This window comes from Terrapene carolina, unplaced genomic scaffold (assembly GCF_002925995.2).
Source record: "Terrapene carolina triunguis isolate 2854851 unplaced genomic scaffold, T_m_triunguis-2.0 Scaffold210, whole genome shotgun sequence".
Taxonomy (NCBI): domain Eukaryota; kingdom Metazoa; phylum Chordata; order Testudines; family Emydidae; genus Terrapene; species Terrapene triunguis.
Window position 1 is genome coordinate 20,874,716 of NW_020664561.1, and position 7,393 is coordinate 20,882,108.

General features: G+C 42.8%; 1 pseudogene; it reads right to left on the bottom strand.

The window, feature by feature from the left end:
• Positions 1-647: 647 nt before the first annotated feature.
• The window catches only part of LOC112115284, a 14,660-nt pseudogene continuing 7,914 nt past the window's right edge, over positions 648-7,393 (bottom strand).

Below are 7,393 nucleotides of genomic sequence, written 5' to 3' on the forward strand. Positions count from 1 at the left end.
ATCCATGCGGCTGACATGACCGGTCCAACGTAGCTGTGACTTCATGATCATCATTTCGATGCTTGTCATCTGGGCTCTCTCGAGGACTTCGAGATTGGGCCCTTTGTCTTGCCAGCGGATCTTCTTGATGTTATGGAGGCAGCGCATGTGAAATGCTTCGAACTGCTTGATGTGACGCCTATATAGTGTCCATGTTTCACACCCGTTCAAAAGAGATAAAAGAACAACAGCTCTGTACACAAGCAGTTTTGTTGACATCCGGATGTTATGGTGATTTAAAACTTTGACACGCAGACAGCCAAGTGCCTGGCTTGCTTTGGATATTCGTGCGTTGATCTCATTATCCAGTGATCCATGACTGGATATGACACTACCCAGATATTTAAAGTTCTCCACTACTTTCAGCTGAGTGCCGTCGATGGAGATACTCTGGACAGAAGCATTTGATCCAGGTGCAGATTGATGGAGAACTTCTGTTTTTCCGAGACTGATAGTTAGTCCGAAAAGTTGCGAGGCCTCAGCAAACTTGTTGACAATGTGGTGAAGATCATTTTCAGTGTGAGCCATGAGGGCACAATTGTCAGCAAAGAGTGCCTCAAGAAGGAGTTTCTGCACTCAGTCTTTGCATTCAGGCGACGGAAGTCAAAAAGTGAACCATCGTGCCGGTATTTCAAGTATATACCTCGGTCCAGATCTTTCACTGAATGGTTAAGGACACATGCAAAGAACAGGTTAAATAGGACAGGAGCGAGAACACATCCTTGTTTCATGCCATTGGTGATGTTAAAGGGGGGCTGATGTGGCTCCATCAGACAATACTTCGCCTGTCATGCTGTCATGAAAAAGGCGTATAATCTGGACAAATTTTCTTGGACAGCCAAGTCGTGTTAGAATGGTCCAAAGGGCTTCCCTGTTGACGGTATCAAACGCCTTTGTCAGATCTATGAAGACAGCATACAGGTGCATGTTCTGTTCAATGCACTTCTCTTGTATTTGTCTGACAGCAAACACCATGTCGACTGTGCTCCGGACAGGTCGAAAACCACATTGACTTTCAGGTAGCTTTGCCTTGGAAATACTGGCTATTAGGCGGTTCAAGATGATGCGGGCGATGATCTTCCCTCCAACAGAGAGGAGGGATATGCCTCTATAGTTTCCACATTCTGCTTTGCTGCCTTTGTTCTTGAAAAGAGAGACAATAGTAGCATTGCGAAGGTCCTGTGGTATGTTTTCATCCTCCCAGATGTTGATGATCATGGTGTGGAACGCTGCTAGTGCTGCTGGACCTGCTGCTTTATATATCTCTGCTGGTATCCCATCTTTTCCAGGAGCTTTCCCTGAACTCATCTGGCTAACAGCTTTCTTAATCTCATCTATAGTGGGCGGAAAGTCAAGATCTGTCAGAGCAGGTTGTTATGGAATTTCATTAAGGACAATATTATTCATGGTTGATGGTCTATTGACAAGGTTGCTAAAGTGTTGTCGCCATCTTTCGTTGATGCCTTCTTTATCTTTAATCAGCGTTGTGTTGTCTAATGAGAGCAATGGGGTGGTCCTTGATTTAGAAGGTCCATAGACAGTCTTAATAGCACTGAAGAACATCTTTAGGTTGTGGGTCTCAGCATAGTGCTCAATTTCTTTGGCTTTGCTCTCCCACCAGTTATCTTGTATCTGATGGAGGTCTTTCTGTGTTTTGCTCTGAAGGTACTTGAAATGGTCCCGGTTAGAGACTGAGGAGGGGTCATTCTGCCATTCAATAAAGGCTTTTCTCTTTACTTCCAGTGCTGAGCATATTTCTTCTTGGTTCTCATCAAACCAGTCCTGATGTGTTCTTTTCTTTGTTCCAAGAGATGTTATTGCTGTGTCAGTCACTATCTGCTTGAACTGGTCCCACTTTTCGGTTACAGTACCGATCAGTTGTCCGTGGGATGTCAATTTGTCATCAAGACTCTTCTGGAATTTGTTGAAACATTGAGCATCCTTCAGTTTGGCTATATTGAAAGCAGGTCGCACATGCTTAGGGCGTTTGTGCCAAGAAGGAACGATGTAGAGTTGAAGAGACGTCCTGACTAATCTGTGATCTGTCCAGCACTCTGTGCCTCGCATTACTCTGGTAATCAGTACGTCTCGGATGTCTCGCCTTCTAACAATGGCATAATCTATCAGATGCCACTGTTTGGACCTAGGGTACATCCACGTCGTTTTGTATTTGTCCGCTTGTCGGAACAGAGTGTTGGTAATGGTCAGGTCATTTTCAGAACAAAGACTCAAAAGAAGTAATCCATTACTGTTCATTTTGCCTACACCATGTGGCCCGATTACTCCTTTCCAGTTCTCGCTGTCAGCCCCGACTCGGGCATTGAAATCTCCAAGTAGGAGTAGTTTATCTGTTACAGGTGTGGCCTTGATCAGTCTGTCGAGAATAGAATTGTTCCTTTGAGTTGTCAGAGCATGTTAAAGTGGGTGCATATGCACTGATGATGGTGATATGACGTTTGGCATTTAGTGGGAAGCGTAGCTTCAGCAATCTTTCATTGATACCCACTGGAAGATCTGGGAGTTGATGCATCAATAAGGTTTTTATTGCCAGACCAACTCTGTGTATTCTGTCCTCTGTCTCAGTCTTACCCTTCCAGAAGAAGGTATAACCACCTCCTGGTTCACTCAAGAAACCTTCCCCAGGCAATCTTGTTTCACTTAATGCCGCTATATCAATGTTGTAGCGGACTAGTTCTCGAGCAATGAGAGCTGTCCTTCTCTCAGGTCTTGCAACAGCTTCTCGATCCATGAGGGTACGAACATTCCATACACCAATGGTAAGTTTTCTCAAATTTTGCTTTTGGTTTCAGCCGCAGATTGGGTTAAACTGCCAGCCGCGGCTTGCTGGCCAGTTGTTGTAGGGCAGGCAATTTTTAGGCCACCTTTTCTAGGCCCCTCCCTGTTTGCAAGTTTCGGAAACATCGCCACCACTCTATATGGTAGAGGAGTACAAATTCCTCCTGCCCCCACATTATGACTGCATTTTCAATGACACCATGCAATTAATGAGACCTGTGCATTTGAAACCCTTTGCTGGCTTTGAAAATCTTACCCATATAATACTGGTATCTAATATATGACACTTTCTCAAGTTACTTTCTTCCAGTTTAGAGGCCAAAATGGAAGCGAGAAATATAAAATTGAAAATGCCATTATCCCATATTTTGAAAAGTCTACAAGGAGGAAGAGTTCCCCTCTATAAAGAACGAACACTTTACTAGCCCATTTAGGGCCTAATCCAAAGCACTTTGAAGTCAATGGAAAGACTCCCATTGACTCCAAAGGGTTTTGGATAAGGCCTTTAGGTGAGCATGGCATATAAGGAGATAACTGTGTTCTGCACTGTGATGTTAATATGTCTAATGTTGCAGTACATTAAAGTTAATTGTGCTAATGATTGTGTGGAAATGAGGGTAAATTATGCTTTCTAGGTTGTAAACTCCAGTTGTAGGCGGCAGATTTTTGCCTTTATTTCTGTAAAGTTGAAGCTTTCCAGATGGAATTAAAATAATTAATGAGATTATGAACTGTACCATAATACATGAAAGCATAATATTGATTTTCTACACTATAGGAATGAGCTCTTAAAGGCTTAATGTATAATGTTTATTGATGCAAAAATCAACTTGCAACATTTAAATTTATACATATCGCATACTGTTATTGATATCCTTCAGTTTAAAATGAAATAAGGAACTGAAATAACTTCTTCTTCAGTTCATAGAAACTATAATCTTCAGCATGATCTCTGCAGCCTATGATTTAAACTATTAAGGGACAGATGCTCCTTCCATGGAAGTCAGGGAGAGTTTTGTCCTTCATTTGTGTGAGCAGGATTAGACTCTAAGGGCCTAATCCAAAACCCATTGAAGTAAGTGGAATAACTTCTATTGACTTCAGCAGACTTTAGATTTAGCCATAATAGACTGAGGCTCACAATTCTGACTGGACTTATATCTGCTATTAATCCTTTTGTTTTTTCCCCATATGGCCAGATATTCAAAAAGGACATTTGAGAATATGACCACTTAGTGCTTTTGAAAATGTGATTCCAGTTGTGAGTGCTGAGTTCTTCTGAAAATCAAACCCATAGTATTCCTGGGTCGGGGTTTTGTTTATTAGTTTGTTAAAAGTATCCACTGATAGTAACCTTAATTATTGCCCTTAAAGAGAAGATACGCAAGAGGAAGGGTGAACATCCTGGGAAAGCTATCATACTTGTCTGATGCTTGACAGTGTCCTTTACAAATGGCTTTGGATAATAGCATTACATGTTGGCTGAAGACAGTAGCATACTGTACACAGCTGGCTGCTTTTCATAGGCTTTTTCCCCCTCTCCCCAGGTAAAAGCTTTTTAATAAACAATCAATAACTGAGTTAATGTATGCCAAAGAGACACCCCAAACTTTTTTTTTCACATTGACAATAACTTAAAAAAAAAAACAGCAACAACAACAACAACAAAAACACAAAAAACAATTGGGCCTTTATGCATGGCAATGTCAACAATTAAAAGGAGGAATCCCTTTTAAAAAATAAATTCAGAAACCAGATTCTGCATCCTGAGCTTCCCAGGTTAGCACTGCAATTCACAGCACTAGTAGCATACTGCACTGGTAGAGTGCAATGGGAGGGAGTGGTTTAATAACATTCCTAGTGCAGAAGTGAAATGCTGCCCCGCATTGTGCCAAGGGGGCAGAATTTGTGTGTGTGTGTTTGTGCGTGCGCGCGCATGTGCATAGCAGCACATCTAGCTGGCATCTACTTCAAATATGCTAATTATGGGCCACATTATACACTTGCATGCAAAAATCAGCAGAGTAGGAAATGTTTTTAGGAAAATGTGTTTTATTGGTGTTATGCTCCAATTTTATTGGGAGGAGACTGTAGCCACGTACATGACACAGTGCACTGCCATCTGAAGGTGCATGTGGCATATGTATGTTACTGAAGGGAGAAGTTGTAGAAATTTGTAATGCTGTGGTGGTATTTTTCTGTTGTCGTGTATGTCTGCACCACCATCCATCACTGAGAAAGCTCTAGCAGAATTAGTGCTATATGATCATTTACTAAAATAGATTTGTGTAGCCAAAGAACCAGATGTAAAAAAATATACAGAATAAATAACCCACAACATGTGTGTTCCAGGGTTCTATGCCTACACCCGAGGGGCCTGTTAGAAAATTACCCAGAATGAAACAGGAAAAAATATGCTGTCAAGACCAGTGAGTGACATACCTGGTAGAAATTAAAGGAATTTTAATGAAGAAACATAAGTAAGCAATTGTACAAGATAAATATTCAGCAGTGGGGAAAGTCACTGATCCAACCCTATTCCAAGATGAGAACTATGCAGGCCAAAAGATCACAATAATCTTGCCCCTTTCTAGACTGATGCCCCGTAAATCCTAGAATGCCCCAGAATTGTGCGGTGTTCCTGCATAAGAGCTTCTCTTGAGGTGAAGGGGGAGTTTATAGAGGGGGTAGAACATGCTTGCCTGAACTCAGTGAATTCAGTTCCTCTCTTTGTTCCTCTCTGCAGTGTGAAACAGTAGGAAGCATTGTTACTGCTGCTGTTTGAACAAGATACACATCTACAGTAGGAAGAACAGGAAACATGCAAGGATAAATAATGGCATTACAACAGTCCAGGGGGAGAACTGCCATAAGAGGATCCTTTATACCTTTAATTTCATCTGTTCATCTAATTATTCATCCTCTAGTTTCTAAGCTTCATCTAAAGAAACAAATTACAGATCATTCTGAAAACTAGAAAGTGACTTAACATTTAAATTAAAAACCACTCCTGGCTTCTTGGGTAATAAGGAAGTGCAGTAATGTAATTATGGTAAGTAGGGTTTGAATCTCCAAAGGGTTCATAAGAATCTTGCTTCACAATACTTCAGAAAACATACATGAATAGCCACAGTCTGCAGTGCATAAAGCACTCCATGGGGAAGTATTTGATACTTGCTGTTTATTGCTGATAAAATTAACAGCTGTCTTAAATACCCTTAATACACCTACAAGCCCTCTAGGAAATGTTTTAAATTTGAAAATCTACAGTTTTAATATTCCATCACCAAATATGAAGTGAGGTTTTAATATATGATATATTTTCGCATGATGGCCAAGGCACAAAACAAGATTAAACTAGCTGGAGACATAAAGGGTAACAAGAAAATATTCTACAAATACATTAGAAGCAAAAGGAAGACCAAAGACAGGGTAAACCTGTTACTCAGTGAGAGGGTGGAAAACAATAAGAGAAAATGTGGAAATAGCAGAAGTTCTAAATGACATTTTTGTTTCAGTTTTCACCAAAAAGTTTAGTAGTGATTGGACATCTAGTGAAAATGAGGATAGGATAGGATCAGAGGCTAAGGCCCTGTCTACACTGGCAAGTTTCTGTACAGTAAAGCAGCTTTCTGCGCTGTAACTCTCAAGGTATACACATTGCCAAGCCACTTAGTGTGCAGAAACTGCACAGTTCTGGCGCTCTAAAAAAACCACCCCCATGAGAGGTGTATAGCTTTCTGCACCGGGGCTACTGTGCTGTGGTGCCAGTGTAGACACCGTTGCGATTACAGTGCTGAGATTGGCCTCCAGGAGGTGTCCCACAATGCCTGTTCTCGCCTTTCTGGTCATCAGTTTGACTCTACTGCCCTGCCCTCAGGTGACCAACCGTCAGCCCCACGCCATACATTCCTTTGCAAATTTGAAAGTCCCCTGCCTGTTTGCTCGGTGATGCATGCCGTGGTCTCAGCGCATCTTTCCAGCTGGCCATGCCTGCTCCACGCACCAGGTGATCCCCCGCTTGGAGCAATGCCAAGCTGCTGGACCTCATCAGCATTTGGGGAGAGGAGGCAGTGCAGTCCCAGCTGCACTCCAGTCATAGGATTTATGATACCTACGGACAGATTTCACGATGCATGACTGGGACACATTGCAGTTCAGGTTAAAAGTGAAGAAGCTGAGGAACACTTACCACAAGGTGCGGGAGGCCCACCGCCACTCCAGTGCTGTGCTCCGGTGCTGCGCCAGTTCTACAAAGAGCTGGATGCGATAGTCGGTGGTGACCCCACCTCCACTGCGAAGGCCCCTGTGGATACTTCGTTGGCTCACGTGCCAGTCGAGAGTGGACTGAGCCAGGAGGAGGCAATCTTGGATGAAGAGGGGGAGGGGGACCCAGAAGCAGAGGATGACTCGGAGGCCAGAGATGCATGCAGCAAGGAGCTATTTTCTACCCCAGAGGAGCCTAGCCAGTCACAGCAGTCGGATTTTGGTAAAGTGCAAACAGGAGAGGAGGCCCCTGGTCAGGGCCGGCTCTGGCTTTTTGGCCGCCCCAAGCAAA